The sequence below is a fragment of the Temnothorax nylanderi genome, unplaced genomic scaffold, assembly GCF_030848795.1.
Source record: "Temnothorax nylanderi isolate EJ_2023f unplaced genomic scaffold, tnyl_v1.0 TNYL_tig0067_pilon, whole genome shotgun sequence".
NCBI lineage: Eukaryota > Metazoa > Arthropoda > Insecta > Hymenoptera > Formicidae > Temnothorax > Temnothorax nylanderi.
The window spans coordinates 546,788-560,826 of record NW_027249129.1 but is presented as its reverse complement, the minus strand read 5'-3'; the positions used below and the strand labels follow the sequence as shown (position 1 = coordinate 560,826).

At 35.9% G+C, this 14,039-nt stretch overlaps 1 protein-coding gene across 6 annotated transcripts in view; it reads right to left on the bottom strand.

The window, feature by feature from the left end:
- Raskol (Ras GTPase-activating protein raskol) overlaps nucleotides 1-14,039 on the bottom strand; it is a 219,324-nt gene that overhangs the window by 109,132 nt on the left and 96,153 nt on the right. The window contains exon 2 of one of the 6 annotated variants that reach the window (XM_071708400.1): nucleotides 8,756-8,903. The exons of 4 other annotated variants lie outside the window; for them this stretch is intronic. The gene's annotated coding sequence lies outside the window, so the exon portion shown is untranslated. Of the gene's footprint in view, nucleotides 1-8,755; nucleotides 8,922-14,039 lie in introns of those variants that run through there. One more of the 6 variants, XM_071708401.1, reaches the window with a different exon arrangement.

Genomic DNA, 14,039 nt, shown 5'->3' with positions numbered 1-14,039 from the left:
CCACCGTAGATAAGAACACAAAACTAAATTATTTTTCTTTCTCTATGCTATATATATATAATCAATAATATTTTTCTCCTTAATTTAATATTATCATGTATGATAAAAGTATAATAGAAAAACTACATGTTCCATTCGTTTCCTCTGTTGTACAATTTAATATTATCACGTATAATAGAAGTATAATAGAAAACCATATATTCCATTCGTTTCCTCTATATAATTTTGATTACTGGAATGATTAATTCCAATATACATAGTAGTAATAAAATGTGATATGTAAAGTGTGATACGTTTAATACGTTGAAACTTCGCGACTAGTTAAATGGATTTAATTGGGTTAAATTAACCTTGCCGCGCACGCCTTTTAAGTTCTATATTTGTATGTCCTATTTATAAAACCGCGCTAAAAAAAATCGCAAGGTAAAAACCTACAAAAATACCCGCTGGCGTCACATTTCTACTCCAATTGACAACGCGAGAGCAGTTGATAATACGACGTACTCGATGGCTGACAATGAGTAGAAACAAAACTTTCTCGGTGAAAGCACAAGTATAATATAGATTTTTCATTAACTCATTTTGCTCGATTATATAACTTTCAAACACTAAAATTTTATGATCTTTTAACCATAAAGAAAAGATCAATGCATTCTACCTGATAAGAAGAGGCTCGCGTGATTAAAAAAAAATTGTTTCTAGTGTACCGCAAAAAAACGGTATCTGTATCGTTAACAAAGGAAGGCTCTCCCTTTTGTTAGGCGTTATCCACACCGGAAGTTGCAACTACCTGCCCGCACGGTGCTTCCTGCGTCATGCTGTGATATTGCCGTTGCTCTATCTCATCCTTCGTATTCCATTTCATATGGAATTTTTAACCTGATACATGAAAAGATGTTTCGCCATAATGAACTCAAATATTTTATACTGCATCGTCGTCATGATATTTAGAATTCCCTTTCTTTTTCTTCTTGATCTCGGATAGATATATTCTCCGCATACTTATTAAGTTCTGTCATATTATATACTTCGCTTATTGCAAAATTCTCTCACGTTTGCGAAATAAAACCATCCTCGCGTCCGGTCGATGCCTTCACTTATACTTTTATTTTACGATATCGATTAACATCCGCGAAAGTCTTAATAGCTAATGCAAAATGCAGCAATTAAAGATTGTTATAATAAAGAATATAGAGCAGTGCCGGTTAAATCGGTTAATTCCGAATTAATTATAATCTTTTAATTAATCGATTTGCAATTAGCGCAGAAAGGGAGTATACAGATCACTTTTCATAAATAAGACGAGAAAAGTATAATTTTTGTACAATTAACAGATTTAGTACAATTAAAAATTTTAAAACGTCTATCTTGTAATTCTCAGAACTAATAAGTAAAAAAAGATATCTTTTTTTAAATAATTGATCTTACTCTATATTTTTTATCGAACAATGTCAAGTTAGAAAAAAGTTAAATTAAGAAAATATCATTTTTTACTTCGTTTCTTATTGCTATCATATATGTTCAACACAATTTATAAATAATTTTTTCTATGTTAATGCAACAGATTTGGTGCGATTTGGAATTGCTGTCTATTTCTCTAAAAATTCTTGTGTAACATAACTCGTGCCGCTATTCTATACACGTAAAAGAAAACGCGAAAAAATGCAAACGTCAAAGGATACCCCACGCGATACTCTCTTTGTCGGATGTTGCACGTAACTATCTCTCTTTTATATTAAAGGTACTCGGCCGGCGGACGAGAATAGTGCGGAACCGCGATCGATCGATCGTTCATGCTCTGCCTCGATGCTTCATGTCTTTCCTGTGGAAAAATTGCAAAAAAATATCCACATTCACCACAGGCACTTGCCAGGGCTATCCTCGAGGAAGGTTCGCTTTCTAAACGTCCACGTTACAAAGAAGCTCCCGGATACATCATAGAATACTTACGCGAGATTTCTTCTAGTGAGTATTCCAGCTAGGAGAGTTTATAACTGTCGACACTCTTGCGGCGAGAGAAAAACACAGCGAGAAAAAGCGGGCGCGAGCATAGACAACATGCGGTAGACATGTAACTGTATAACGCGAGGCGCGATAAAAGATTACTTTACGCGAATGCGAAGGAAATTCCTCGGAAATTATAAATAATTCCAAGTTACGATAAGAACCAAAAATGTTTAAGCTTATTTTAACATTTTAAGATTCAAGCCAGAATACACAATGCAGGCTCTCTTGCGTTTAATTCTATCAATTATGTATTAACTGCATAAATTTCAAGATTATTTTATGTAATAGTTCTAAAATCCTACTCCTCTTTTCTTTCGGTTAGCGCGCATAATGATTGTGGATTCCAAGAATTAAAATTGTATTTCTTCATTTTTACGTTACATTACTGATGATTATTTTAAGAAATTGATTAAATTTTTCAACTTTTTATTATTTTTTAAAGATACTAGAACAACACAAGGGCGCGCGCTACGCGCGCGCGCCATTCATTCTATTTCATTTATAATTTATCACTTAAAAGTTTGGAAGTATTATAATTATTTAACACATAAAAATATAAAGTCCATACTTTATGATAATTAGCGTAACACTTGCGAGAAAATTTAATTTTATCTTATAAGGTAGGGGAGACCGGGGCAAACTTGACACTAGGCTTTTTGCCAATTTAAATCTATCGTAGAAACTTGCCTTTTCTGCTGTAAATGCGTCTTTATGTGCCAGTATTATCAATGGAATTTGGTGACATTCTGAGTTGCGGTGTAATTTTTAGCGCGACATAAGCGTTTTTGATGGTAAAAAGTAATTTTTCTGATCTCTCAAAAATATCTACTCTTTCATCGAGTTTTATTCTTGCGAACCTATATGTAAGTGATTTTGATGGGAAATTTGATGCTCTATACGAATCCGCTAATAGTTTTTGCGTATTTTCAAAATTTTTATGTTTTTGGAGTGACAAAAGTGAAAAACGACGTTCGGGGCAAAGTCGACACCACGCCGTTTCATCGGCTCCCAATAACAAACGATGCTTGTCATGCAGTCATATGGCTCATGACAAATGTGTGCGCACGTCCGATCACGAATTTACTTGCATAAATTGTTTTTCAGACATGAGTTTAGATGAAAATAATTAAAAGTTCAACAATTTTTGTTCTCATTATTTTCAATGAATGTTTTACTTAATTCCGAATTTTTGTACTTTCTAAATACATGATAAACAATGTATTTTTAGTTTTAGACAATAAAAAATAAGTTCCAGATCAAATTGTATCGATCAGGCAAAGTGTCGAGTTTGCCCCGGCATTTTTCAATTTGAAAATTTGTCTTCGCGTCACTTTTCCTTTTCTGGGGGCAAAACTAAGTGACGTACAGCAAAACTTCCTTAAGCAATTTTGTACCTGAAGGAACACTCTTTAAATGTGTACCATTGAATTTGCTTGAAAATTTTAATTAATTGTTGAAAATTGAGTTGAAAATTGCCCCGGTCTCCCCTACATCAAACTACGTATTTTTTTTTTTTAATACGTCCTTACACTTTTAAAGAAGTAACAGGATGGAAAGCGGAAAATTAAAATTCAATCTAAAATTTCTCATAAGTACGTCCTCACCTTCGAAGAAATAACAGATGTCAAAGAGAAAAATTAAAATCTAGTCGAGAATTTCAAGTAAAGACTTAGGGCATTTGCGCACTTTAAAACGTATAATCTTTATGCAAGGATGTATTTCAAATCAAATTATATGTGTGATCCACCCACACCATAATTAGGTTGGGTTAGGTTAGTTTTTTGGATGTGGAGCCTCCGTAGGGGGGGGGGGCGGAACCTCTACTGTTCCACGCATACTCTTTCTCACTTATAACAATTATGAAGTAAATAAACGTGAATAAACGCCTTATGTAAAAGGACAAAAGATTCATAATCTCTTGAAACATTATAACTTACTCTTGTCGCTCCAAAAAATCATATTACTGTCCGATTGCTCCATTAATGCTAAATCTCGATAAGTATTTTCTAGTCTGTACATTTTATTTATTTTAATAAAAATGTTCCCTTTTGGCACCGATATGTTCATTGTCGTAGCATATATTGTATTAATATAACCAATATGAAACGGTTCGGGTATATCAGCATTTGAGATTATAAATCTGTCAAATTGTTTTCTGTAAAACTATGGATATATATCTTCGTCTATTTCGTCAAATTTAATCTTTGAATTTTCATATTCTTTAAATTTTCGTTTATACTCAAATTCAAAAGCATGTGGATATAAGAACACTGCGCCATCGACTTTATACTCTTCACCTTTATATTTTGCTAATTCGTAAATCACTTCTCTTATTCTCTACTATTTTTTACTTCCATTCGATTATAGACCTAAAAATCGTATTAGATGACAACTTAAATATCATTTCGGTCCAAATCCATATTAATAGAGTTAAAGAAATTCAATTCCTAGATTAACTTTTATAATTTAAATTTGATCTTTTCTTATTTTGTACCTTAGGTACATCACTTTCCCTTGATATCTCCAATCGAATACAAAGGGGAGAAAATTGATGACTTTCATCTTTTGGATATTCTGGATCCAGTGGTGGATTATCAAATCTAGCACTTTTAGGCTCATATTTCATTTGATAAAAAATGTTTTACCATCTGTATATTTTATATCGTTATCTATATCTACATTACCTGTAATATAAAAAATTGTGTAAATATGATTATGTAAATACAGTAATCAAATATTAAGCAAATTGAAAAAATGTACGAACTGATGGGTGGGCTCAACGTGAAAGCAGCCGTAGTCTGGCCGGCCTCATCTTCGCTCTGAGTGCGTACGATGATAAGCGATACATTATACCCGATTCGACCGATACGTTACCGTGGGGATATTATGGAATACCTTTGTAACGTATGTATTGTATGTATAAAATATAATAGTATAACGTATGTAGTAGTATATGTATGTAACGTAATATATAATGTAGTAGTAGTATAACGTATGAATGTATGTAGTATGAATGTAGTAGTATAACATATAAATGTATGTAGTATAACGTAACGTATTGTGTGTATTATATTACAGTATTGGAAAGAATATTAATAAAGATATTGTACATGTGTGTATTTCATATTTTTTACGTATTTTATGTGTATTTCAAACAACTTTATATGTATTACATATTGCATATTTTTTATGTTAAGAATAAAATACAGTTTGCACGAATTAAATATTTAACTCCAATCTTCGGGCTCAGGCTCCTCATAGAACTCCTCATAGGGCTGAAGCCCGAAGAGACGTGTTAGGTAGTGACATCGCGGAAATATTTCATATCGAAGTTCTACCTAACATCTTCGATATGATATATTTCCGCGATGTCTCGACCCTCCGGCGTGTCGTACCATAAATGGTCGACGTCTTCTCGTCGCCACCGCTTCTCCTCTTGTACCAACCATTGTAAGTTTTTATTGATGTAACCTTCCACTACTATGTCGAAATATATAGTAGTTTAATAAAAAAATTATTAAAAAATTGTATATACTTTTAAAAAATTATATATATGCTATTAATAATGAATATACTAACCTCCGGTGGGCAAAAGACCAGGGATGTCTCCCCGTTTAACTGCATCTCTAGATTTTCACCATCATGTTGAGAGATACCCCCACCAATCATATAGTATATCTACACATCAGGTGAAGCAATCTCAAAATCTCAGGCGTAAAAGAGTCTGACTGTTTCTATCTTTACTCCCTCCCCTCCCCACCTGAGCAGCTACGGGGACGGATGTCCTGACACGTAGCTCTTCATAGGACGTGATAATTGTAGGTCATAAATTATAGCAGCCTGTCATCGGCGCTCGATTCTATAACATTTGCATAAGAAACTCTTCGATACAAAACTTCTTTGGAACGCAGACATAGAAAAAATGGTCTTTGGTACCATAATTATAAACTAAATAAATATCCGGCTGCAACCTTGAAAAAGAGCCTCTTCCTGCGTTCAACTAAAATCTATTGTTTAAGTCACGTAAAATATGGTTTTTTGTTGATTTTTTTTTGTTGAACGCAGACCTAGAAAATGGCCTTCGGCACCATAATTATTTATTTATTTATTTATTTATCTATTTATTTATTTAATTTTCTATTTATCTATTTTTTTAAATTTATCTATTTATTAATCTATTTAATTTTTTTTTATTTATATAAAGTACAACAAAATTAATAATATGTCGACAAGTAATTTATTCTCGGGGGACAAAAGCGCATTGTCGCAAAGCTCTAAGGAAATTCTTGTTCGCTTATTGGACCATTTGTTCTGCTCCACCACTAAATTCGATTCCAGCTCGATTTCAATGAGCCTACTAATTATCAGTGACTCGGTTAGGTGAGTTACAATAGAGTTTCGTTTGCATGAAACTTCGAAAGCGAGTCTTACGTGTATAGAATGGAACTTTTCAAAGCAAAAACAAGATTAGATACCAGAGAAAAGAGAAAATAATTGCGTTAAAATGATAGAAATTCTGTATTTTGCATATTATATATAGTATTATCATAATTCATATGGTATTTATTTTATAAAAAATATAGCCTTAAGGTGGTAATGCAACCGAAGATTCTATATATTATGAAGTTGGAGAACTTGCAATCCTGTTATCAGAGAGCGCGAGAGAGAGAGAGAGAGAGAGAGAGAGAGAGAGAGAGAGAGAGAGAGAGAGAGAGAGAGAGAGAGAGAGAGAGAGAGAGAAAACGTGGCATTCGTAAGCTGCTTAAACCAAGTGCTTTCGCGAAACAAGAGAGCTTTAAAGCTCTCCCTCGTGTTCTTTCTCCGTATTTTCGCACGGGTGTACTTTATGCGGTGGCATTACTTCGTCATGTAAATGCGTCGCAACTAAACCGTATAGTTTAAAACCTCATAAAAGCGAGAGAAAAACTGTCGAGTAGCTAACGATGTAGAATGGCCGTCCAACGTAGTTAATTAAATAAGATTTATTTTTTTTTAAAGTAATTATAATAATTTTTTTTTTAAACTTAAACTGCATTTTAATGAGAATCTATCGTGCTTTGTACTTTTCAGTACAGTGTTTATTTTATCGTTCAATATTTTTATTATTTGAAAATAATCCCTTGATATTGAGTTTTGCAGATTTTAATATATGTCTATGTATATAAACAATTCCAAAACCTGAATACTATGTTGTTTGTAACTATGCGCGAATTTTCATTGCATAAACCTCAGATCTTATCACTATTGCATTACCAATATCCGTAAAAGAAAATCATAATTTATGCTTTATAGAAAACGCGACAGTAAAACGCCGATGGTATCTATGCAATGTGCAGTGCACAACATTGTGCACATTGCGTTCATAACTTCTATTTTTCTGTTAAAAGAGGCGGAACGAGCGAATCCACGAACATGAGGAAATGCATTATACTTATTGCATATATATGCTAGATTACATCGCGTAATTTTCGCGCGATATTATTACGATAATGTCATGATGCGTGAGAATGAATCAACTGTAATGTCGATGTACAAAGTAAGCTGAAGACAAATTTACAAGTTTGATATCTTGATGAATTTCCGTAGTATGCCAATATTTTCAATTCGATACAATCGCGAAGTTTGGAAATTGACGTGGAGTGATCGGTAGGTATAGCGAGAAGCGCGAATTACGAACTCGATTCCACAAATCTCGAAACGCGCGTGTGCGTTGGTATACATTTCGCCTTCGTAACTTGTGTTAATTGCGAGCATATAATCAATCATAATCCCCGAGCGAAAACACGAGCGGCGCTTGTAATGGCCACGTGGAAGCGACAAATGATTGACGCGGCAATATTTCGCGCGTAATTGTTATATAGCGGCTTTCTCGATTCCGCTCATAATCATCGTCGCTCTCGTCGGCGATGTTGGTACCTGCGGGATGCAATTTCTGGACTCTCGCGATTACACGTGCTAACGCGATAACGCACGCGGCCTCACACAGTTAACGACTTGCTTGTAATCGGCCGGACTCGTCAGGGCGATAGTGCAAGAGCAAGTTTTAACGGGGTAAGTGGATCATGGGTCCCATGGATAAAGCCATTAACAATTAACTGCGTCGCCGATGTTATGGCAGTTAAAACGCGCGTCATCTCTTCACTCGGCTTCACTCTGCCGTTAGGCTAGGGAATTATTCAAATATCAATTACGACATGAAGCCCTTTTGGCAATCTGTGTCGCTGTGGGAATTTATCGGATAAATTGATAATGCGCGAATAATTATCTGACACATAGATCCTTTTGAAAATATTTCCCGCCATACAAAAGAGCGGTTATGGTAATATTGTTATTATATTACTTAATTAAATTAAGCGTAAAATTAACTAAAACTAAATTAATTTAATTTACAAACTCTACTCGACTCTTAATATTTAAAAATAAAATAAGTGATAAAAATAATAATTTCATTTAATAAGGCAGAGAATATCTTTCCGTGATTTAATATAATTTTGATACAGAAAGTTTTAGAATTCGAAAAATTGAAGCACATTTTATCAATATATGCCGTATAATAATATTCTTGATCTCTGAATTCAAGGTAATTTACTTAACAGTAATCTTCAGTTGATTGACGTTTTTTGTCATGTAAAAGAATATAACATACTGCTTTACTCTCACCTTATCACGAATGCTTTGTGAAGAGAGACGCGTCGAGCCGCGTGGAGAACGTTTGCCATTATATAATTTTAAGAACTCAAAAACTTACCTCCTGCCAGTATAACTTGAATCGTGTAAGTCCGTGTCCAAGGATCCCGAAGCGGCGCCGGACACCATTCTGTCGGCTCGCCGACACACGCACTCGCGCCAGGGACTCGAGATCTTTCTTACATGCACAAAAATGCTGCTGCGCCGCTCTGAATGGGGCATGCCACGAGGGATTGTGTTTTACGCGGAGTTAATTTTAATATACGGTACGTGCAGTCCGAGGGACGCCACCTCGCTGACAAAAGAATTCGTTCCTACAGTCGCCAAACTGAAATAGATGCCGCAGTGCAGTCGGGAGACTGAAAGACAGTGATATCCCATTATAACCAGCGGGACAGCGAACAAAAATGCGTGATACCGCTCAGCCCTTTCGAAGTAAAAATTCCAATCTTTCAAAACCAACCGAGATGATTGAAGTTTTCCTGTTCTCTTTTATCAAGCACCGTTGTGTTGCGAAAATTCACAAGGGAAGCAGTAAAGGGAATGTAATCGGATATACGCGATCAAGATGCGGGGACCTAGTTTACAACTTTCACTTAATAAATTTTCCGTCTCCCGGTTTCTACCACCCGCCGAGAGTGCGTAAATTTCTCACGCGCGATTGCCGGAACTGGTGAATTTCGCTGACTAAAGGCGACGCTCTCGGCAATTAAGTCAAAGCGACATAAGCAACGAGCGCGACGTCCGGCTTCGCTCGTTGTTATCTGGTGCCACGTGAACGCACTGCGAAAAGAGGAAATAGCTCTCCAACGCGCGACTTATCTCGTCCGCTTTTCAACGTTACCAAACTTCGAACCGAACCGTTTCGCTATCCCAGGGCGTGATCTTTTATCAAAAGTAATTTCGGAACTGTTGATAAGGTCCCTTATCCAGTCCTCGAGTGAAATATGAACGAGTTGCGCATCATTAAAAGTCTCTCCCGCACCTGCTGAAACGTGACTCGAATTCTATCGTTAAGAGATTCGCACCTGCTGTCTCTACCAACAACCGACGGAGTCGGTGACCGAATATCAAAAGGAACGATCGTAAAACTAACAAAAAGGATGGATTGGTATTAGTTATTACATAAAAAAATTAAGGGACGTGAAAAACGAAAGATTTACTGCAGAAACGTGTCCACAATTTACAAGTTTTATTTTAGATATATATATCACTGACAAAAAAGAGAACAAAGCATGACGATGACTTATCTGTTACTATTTATTATTAATTTTAACAAAACGAAATTATCATGAAAACGTTAACTGACTATCTTGTCTTTTTTTTTTTTTTCAGGGAAGAAGAGAAAGAGCGGAAGGCAAATTAAGGCCAGGGAAACGTTATGTGCCAGGTGCAGAAATGTGCGATAGTAAGAAACCGACCGGCCGACCCCCCTGATATAGGATTCACGTTACACTTCGTGGCGTCGACCGTTTCATGTGGCTGTCAATAAGAGCGCCGTCAAATAAATTCATCCCGACGCGATAGCAGGAAAGCTGACGCCGAGCGGAGATGATGTTTCGCTGAATCGGCTTCGACGACGCGTACGACGAGACGCAACGACCGTGATAATTCCGTCGATTGGGGTGGTCGTAATAAAAAAAAAAAGGCAGATACCAAATCCGGGGAGCAGAACAATCTGATAGGATAATTCGACATCGCGCTATAACGAGGATTCAATGCCCCGGGGGTATTAACTTTCGTTAACCGGCGCAGATCCTCTCGGGCATGCCATGACATATGTGTGCTCGCTCGCTTCCGGTGGGTGGAAGCGTATCGTTTTAAAACGTTTGTTTAATTATTGAGTGTGTGGGGTAGCAACTGACCCGAGTTATATGATGACAAGGACGACGACGATGACGACGACGTAGCGGCATTTTACGTCAAACGAAAAATTGCGCTCGGCATTACCAGTGATATTACACCGACGGTGAAATAAATTCGCGAGTTTTGTGCATATGGCGATTTACATGTTCCGCAGCTACGTGCGCTGGCACAATGATTTAATTGCTTTTATCGTACATCGAATTGAATAACCGCGTCGCACGATTATTAAACGAGTAACAATGCCGCACGTTAAATAAAACAAAGCTTGTAATGAAAATAATACAAAAATACCGTGAAAATATACAAGTATTTAGTTTTTTTAACGGGATATTGAAGCTTCTAACTAGTCAGACGTATACCGCACGATTTGATTGATTATTATTATTACACGGAGAGAATTTTCTCTTAAAATTTACCTTGAAATCATAGTACTTGTGGGACAACATGTACCACCAAAAATTTTATGCGAGCTATTCTGATTAATATCTACCATAATAAAAAATATTAATATCTATTACATTAAAATATAAAATATGTTTGATTAATTTTACTAAAATATATCTAGGAAATTTCAATAATTTTTCAAAATTTACCAATCTGCTTGGTAATTTTTATCACGTTGTTTGTAAAATGTCTTTTGTATATTTTAAAAATTCCTTGGTTGCCAAGTTGTCCCAAGTTTGTAGTGAATTTAAGGGTAAAATATAACAAAAAATTATCTCCGTGTACAAACCGTTATCTCTATAGAATACGTAGCGCGTTGCAGAAATTTAATATTTTGTAAATTAATTCAGTATTTTGATAAAAAGATAAAAGAAGCCGCGGCAATTGGATATCGAGTCGCCTCATCATAAGTTTGTGTTTTGTCTCGAAATATATTTCATGCCGTCCTGTGGGTCTATTCTGTAACTCTTAACGACAGTTTCGTTATCGTTATATTTGCGTTGCGCAGATATTATACATGGTAAAAAAGCTGCGCAACGCCAATATAATGATAACGAAACTGTCGTTAAGAGTTACAGAATAGGCCCACTGATGGCATAGCGTAAGCATACTTTAATCAGTAATATATGCAAGTGTATGTTGCACTAACGTGTTCACCTATAGTGAACGAGGTATAAAACAATTCCGCGAACGGCACATACTCTGTAATCAATCTCCCGAGACGTTTAACAACAGAATGACGTTACTCGTAATCATGACTCATCTGGGCGAGTAACGATTTCATACTTAACGGATCAATAACGAAACTTACTAAACTTTCGTGAAAACAGTTTTCTATGTCATTATTCTTCAAGAACAATTCATCAGTGTCACGAAGTATAAAATAAACGAACAACGATAAAATATATCACTTCATGATTCGAACAATATAAAATTTACTTTTCTGTAATTATATTGAGTATAATAAAATATTCTTTAATCGCGTATTTCATGATATGCCGTCTTTATTTCGATCTATTTTTTCTGATTGACCTGGTTAACCAAACAGCTTATTTTCTGTAAATATGAGTCTAAATTTATGGTTTTTTTTTTTCAGATAATCCTTTCTATATTTTTTAGATGTCAAATTTTTCATTCACGTCGCGACGCACGAACGGTCGTTTCAACGTAAAGGAGTTAGAAGGCTCACTGGGTGGAATAACATGATGCGATGATTAATCGCTAGTCTGCCATTAAGCCCAGAGATAGACCACCGAAAAAAAACGACAATGCTATAGATAGATATACGTGTAACAACATAATCACCATCTTATATCGTACAAAACGGTTTTGAACGACAGACAAATTATCGTTTCATTCATATGTTTGTGATAGAGCGATATCTTTTTACCTAATAAAGGATGATTAACTCGTCCCTTTTTCTTCAAACAAACACGTCATTATCGACAAGTGTTGAAACGTAAAATTTGGAAACGTTTCCGCTATAACAGTATTACCTTTCTACAGTCAAATCATAACGCTAATAGTATTGTAACTGATAGCGAGAATAACCGTGGGAAGACTGTTTATCTTATCGGCTCTCGTTAGCCAACAATTCTCTTTGACTAGATTAATCTTCTTAAAAATGCGATAAAAAAATCTATCATTAACATTTAATTCAATCGAAGCGAAATATTATACGCACATGTATTGTATTTATTTTTATGAATTATATTCTACGCAATAGTACAAAAGAGACATCTGTTAAACAAATAATTGCTAAAGTCCACTAATAAGATAGATGTTATGAAACACGCAATTGTAGAATAAAATATTAAAACGTCAAATATTTTCTTTGCAATTAAATTCCCTGCAATATATTATCTTCAATGTAAATGGGGCATATTTTATAAGACAACAAGAAGAGAAATTTCTTCGGAAAACTTCTCGCGGAAGTAAAGAAAAAGCCTGGCGTTAGATAATGGAGAAAGGAGTAGGAGTGCACTTTACGTAGACAGAATTGTCTAGACGGAGTATTGTCGAGTGGCGCATTGTCAGGGTCGCTTAGGTGTGGTCAGTCATTGTTACGTCTTCCACGGTGATGCGTGTGTGCGACGGCTGTAAAACGGGTACTTTAATATCTGTAATTCATACCACATTGCACAGCCGTAATGTAATAGCGATGCCGCGCAAACTTATTTTCGTTCTCTTAGATTTCACTCTTGCCTCATTTCGCTGTCCACCCTAACTTATCCGTAGGTGTATAAAAGCCCTCAGGCAATAATGGCTAATTGTTAAGCGTAACATTATACGGGATCAAATATGGAAGTCGCACGAGGGCAGATCTCATAATGCAAATGTTGTATCTATATGTTTGCCTAACTCCACAATATTCGCCAATGATTATTTGCGTACGTAATATATATGTATACATACGAATATATGTACGAATATGTAACGAATATGTAACGAAGGTAATTTAAATACATTAATCGTCAATCGATACCGATGACTGCCAATGAACATCATTCGTGACAATCGATGCGTGCAACCTAACACGAATAGCCTGCAGAAATCTACAACCGTATACAGGTTGCTCCAAAATTGCATCTAATTCTTTAATGACGCGTTTCGCGATAAAGTTGTTTTTTTTTCTAACTTGTGGGTAAAGTGTAAAATATCTTCTTGATAAAACTTTAAACCAAACTTCTAGCGGATCGAAGCCTGCCAGCTAAGTGAACGGTAACACGGACGATTTAATTAAGAGAGTTCGTTAATTCTTATCATTCTTATTACGACATTATATCCTATCGCGGTGCGTAATAACACACAAAGGGTTGACACTCTCATCGGATGATGCGGGAAGGGACGTCGCGTGATATGGAGTAACAGGTTTCATGCGTCGCCAGAAGACGAGACCGGGGCACAAAAGATAGTCGTTCCGATCGGACGACCAACTGAAGGATCGGGTTCGGAGCAAAGAAAAGAAAGTTGAGCCGCTCGTTCGCGGTGCATGGGATTGCTCGCTTAAACTGCGCCTAACCGCCGCGAGATCT